We start from the raw sequence: 4,580 nt of genomic DNA, 5'->3' as shown, positions 1-4,580 counted from the left end.
CATGTCCTCTGCCATTTGTCCCCAGAAGCAATCCCTGGCAAGGCCTGGGATGAAAGGCTGACTCACCACGTTTACACATCAACACGTTATGTATTTTTTATTATCGCTTGTGAAACTTTCTAAACTCAGAAAGCTACCCTCCCCCACCCCCTGCAACACACACACCCTTAAAATGTCAAAATGGCCTCATTTTGAAGAAGGTAGGATGTAAGATCTCCAACAACAGATGTCTGGCCTCCTGAAAAATCCCCTACATTGGAGAGAAATGAGAAACTGATGCCTGCTCTTGAGGAAACTTTGCATTAATGCCCATTTTAGCTAAAATTCACCTCCCCAAAACTACACTGTTTCCTCTCTGAAACCATGGTGACGCATTCATTCATATGAAAATATGGGAGGCACAGGGGCTAAACTTTGGTGTAACTATAACAACTATGCCGTTTCTCAATCATAATACTTTATGTAGTGCCTTGAAGGTCTTCAAAGCATTTTCATGATCTCGGTTTTCAAAAGAATGTAGTAAGATTACCATAGCACAATATACAGTCCCTAGCTTACAGGGTACACACCGAGTCTGAAATAAATTAGGGCACTTGCCAAAGATCACAGAGCTACTCTGCTACATTGCTCTGATCATATCTGTAAAGACACAGGGTCCTTGAACATGCAGCCTGGCCATTGCTTCCCAACATCCTATGAGCTAGGTTTCTATCCCTACCTCCTTCGAATAAAGAAACAGAAATACCAGTGAATGAAGTTAACTTACAGCCCCAGAACCCTAGAGCTGAAAGGGAGACCTTCCAAATCACCGAGTCTGGTCTCCTCATTTTACAGGTGAGAAGACACCGAAGAGATTAAATGGCATGTCCAAGGTCACCAGGCTATTAAGTGGTGTAGATGGAACCTGAACGCAGGCCTTCAGACCACTGGGCAAATGTTCTTTCCACCACAATCCTATGCTTCTGCCAAGTCAGCAGCAGAAGTCAAACACATGATCTGGACCCTCCGAACCCAGTTGGCCCACTGCTGACATTTACTGAGCACCTACAATGTGCAGCTCAGTGAACTAAACAGCCCTCTGCACTCCCTCCTTCTGCCACCTTTGTCTTCAGAAACTCAAGAGTTGAACTGCAATTTCTGCTTTAATAAAAATCCACCCGTAATCAGAACTGGCTTGCTTTCCAGCATCGCATAAATCCAGTTTCCCAGCTCCTTTTCTCTCACGCCTAAAATAAGAATTATAAAAAGAATACAGGTACTGAGTTGCCTGTGGCACCAGTGTTCCGAGTGCGTAGGCCCTGTAGCAAATTATTCATTGAGTACAAAAGTCTCCATCTAAATTCACTTAGCGATACATTCCCATGCTTTATCTACCTCCTGCCTTGCAAAAAGAGAATATTGCATTTAATTTGCTTAGTAGTGGTGAAGCTGGTATTTTGTTTAGCTCTAAGGGACTTCATGAAGTAGCTGTTGGCTAATGTGCACTTTTGTCTGCTAGCATGTTTATGCCTCACGATGACTTTATGACATAGGCACTATTGTCCCATTTGTCAGACTAAGAAAGAGAGGCCTTGAGAGGTTAAGTAACTGGGCCATGGCCCAAAGTTCTCGAATTGACTGAACCAGAATTTGACCCTGGGCCTTGTTGCTTCTAAAGCCTATGTTTTCCCTACAATATTACACTTAACCTGGTCCTTGTGGATTTATTTGTTTAAACAGATAAACTACTGACCGAATAGAAAATGTTAGTTCCAGGGGCACCTGGGTGGCTCAGTCGGTTAAGTGCCCAACTCTTGATTTGGCTCAGGTCATGATCTTGGGGCTGGGAGATTGAGCCCCCCACCCCCACCCCCAAACATCAGGCTCCGTGCTTAGTAGGGAGCCTGCTTCTCTCCCTCTCCCTCTCCCTCTGCCCCTCTCCCTGCTCTCTCTCTCTCTCTCAAATAAATAAATCAATCTCTTTTAAAAAATGTTAGTCCCAATAGCAAAGACCAGGACTACTGGAGTCCATCCAGTGGGGTAGGACTGGCAGTATAAATACATTTCCCACCCTGGGAATCTGGGAGTTTCTTAAAGATATCAGTCAAAGGCTTGGGGTTTTTAAAAAAAACTGAGTAGAAGAAGGGGAGTTTCTAGCCAATTTTTTTCAGTGAAACTCGTTTGAGTACATAAGAAATCTGAAAGGCAAGAATGTGTGTGGGTTGATGTGAGGATGAAATGAGATAGTGTTATGAAAACAGTTGGTAAGCTGGAAAGCACTGAGCAGACGCAGGGCTTGTTTTTAAGGTGTTTGGGGGAAAAGATGGGGTTCAGCAGAGTCGATTGCATCTGCTTTGGTTTTTCACTCATTTCAACCACGGACCGCCCCATTTTCCCCTGGAGTCCTTTGACTGAAGTTTCCAGCGCGCTGCAGGGTGGGGGCAGACATGAGAGGAAAGTAGTGAAGCTCTGCCCAGTGGGCACTGCTGTGGTGCCAGTGTCCCCACATCACCCCCTCATACCCCGCGAGTTCCACCAGTCTTTGATGCCTCACAGCAAGTGTCCAGCTGGGTTCTGGACACACAATGAATGCCCGAGGCCTGAGTGTGGGCATGCTTATGCTTTCCCACGTCAGCCGTCAGGAAGCTAGTCTTCATACAAAACCACCCGAACCCACCGGACAAAATCCTCTAGCCTTCGACTGACTTTGCTGTAAGTTCTCAGGCACGTTGCATGGCTTCTCCGTGTCCCAGACTCCTAAAGCGATAAAGCAGGCAACAGGCATCTTTTCAGCTCTTGGAAGGCTAATAAGGCTAAGAGAAATTGCTTCTATAAATGCTTAAGGGAAGTGCTTTGCATCCTATCATTCGGGCTCTGAGACCCGACGTAAACGCCTGTGGGTACTCTTGCCATGTGCCATCTTAGGAGGAACCTCCTTCCTTCCCACCCAGAACCCACTCACCCCCTAAAAGAAGCCAGATATCTGGCAGCCCACAAACTCTTGCCTTCCCAAATATCAAAGAGATTCAGCTCTGGCCTTTTCTTTATTTCTATCAAGGGGCCTTTGAACCAAAGGGATTTTTGCAGAAAGAAAACTCTATGGAATCTTTAGGGTCCAGGCTCTTGAAAGAAAACACCAAAACTGGAACCAGTTCAAGGCCCTCATGTCCAATTAAGGAAATACTCACATTCCTATCCTAGCTCCGGCTCCAGCATGCTTTCTCTCTTTCCACATCTACACAGGAATGCACTTTAACAGCCAGAAGAGAGGTTCCTATCACCAGGACCCATATCATATAGCACGGGGCTCCTCGGGGTGGGCTCCAGCAGGCTGATATCTTCCCTGAATTAGACAAAGAACACGCACCACGGAACAATCCAAATTCCCTTCATACCTCTGTCTCCCCCTCCCCCCAACCCCGTGTTTCACCCACAGCTCCAGACCAGAGAAACCCTGTCATACCTGTGGGTTATGAAAAAAAGAGGAAAACACAATAATTTCTTGTGAAGAAAGGCACTTTCAGTTTTCTTTTCAAGTATACAGGATGTCGCCCTGCTTCCTCCAGGGGCAGCTGCGTCCCTCCTGGCTTCATACCCACCCCTCCTCCTTGGAGGAGTGAGCAGTGAATTATGCACCAGGGAGCAGCTCCTTCAGACCGCCTCTGCCAAGTGTAACCCGAGCTCACACCAGCTTGCTGGAGTCCCAGGTGTGCTTCACACCCACACAGTGCCCAGCCTTGGGATCCGATAGCTAGGTCCATATTACACTTTCTTGCCCTTTCAACAACAATTTGACCAGGTCTTAGGCATCTTCTATGGGCCAGATGGGGGTGGCTCCAAGGAATTGCTTTAGGGGAACTGTATCCTTCACACCCCCCAAAGCCATTCCAAATAAACACGCTCCTGGGGGTAACAGTGTGTCTACCAGGCCAACACAGCTTTAGGATAAATTCCCTAAGTTGCTTTCATGATCCCTCACACAATCTGCGTAAAAAAGGCACACACACCATGCATACAAGTTTTGCGGAGTTTGCATATAAGACCCCTTGTCTCTGTTTCCTACAGATTTGCTGCACTGAGTTCCTGTATAAAGAAATCAGGGGCTGCCTCTGGTGCTTGGCAAGGGGTCCATCATTGAGGAGACTGGGAGAACTCCAGACACCAGCCCCTTCCAAGACAGTGTGATAACCACTGCAGTAGAGACATGTGACCATGAGGGTAGGGGGGTGGTGCATGGGATCACTCTTGTTCAGAATATACTCTCTGTGAGGGTAAGGACTGAGTATGTTTTGCTTACTGCTGGACTTCATCGCCTGGAAGAGTGCCTTGCACATAGTAGACACTCAAGAAACCTTTGTTGAATGAATGAATGAATGAATGAATGAATGAGCAAATGAATGGCATCAGGGAAAGCTAAAGAGAAAGGGTGCCACTGAGCTGGCCTCAAAGTTTGAGTAGAAGCCAGAGAATGGTAATCCTACAAGAACAGCGAGAGCAAAGGCTTAGGGGTGAGAAAATGCAAGGAGCATGCTGGGAACTAGGGGTGAGCAGAGGAATCCCGATCTTGGTCGTGGGCACCGGCACCTCCCGCAACTCCAAGT

General features: G+C 46.9%; 1 long non-coding RNA gene across 1 annotated transcript; it reads right to left on the bottom strand.

Moving 5' to 3' along the window:
• Positions 1 to 1,930: 1,930 nt before the first annotated feature.
• Positions 1,931 to 3,626, bottom strand: LOC119869828. Its single transcript, XR_005371848.1, has 3 exons — positions 3,443 to 3,626; positions 3,168 to 3,322; positions 1,931 to 2,736 (listed from the first exon to the last, which is right to left on the bottom strand). It is a non-coding gene; the product is annotated as an uncharacterized LOC119869828 (long non-coding RNA).
• Between the last annotated feature and the right edge of the window lie 954 nt (positions 3,627 to 4,580).

This window comes from Canis lupus, chromosome 17 (assembly GCF_011100685.1).
Source record: "Canis lupus familiaris isolate Mischka breed German Shepherd chromosome 17, alternate assembly UU_Cfam_GSD_1.0, whole genome shotgun sequence".
Classification (NCBI taxonomy): Eukaryota; Metazoa; Chordata; class Mammalia; order Carnivora; family Canidae; genus Canis; species Canis lupus.
The sequence above is the reverse complement of the archived record's forward strand: the minus strand, read 5'-3'. Positions and strand labels throughout refer to the sequence as shown.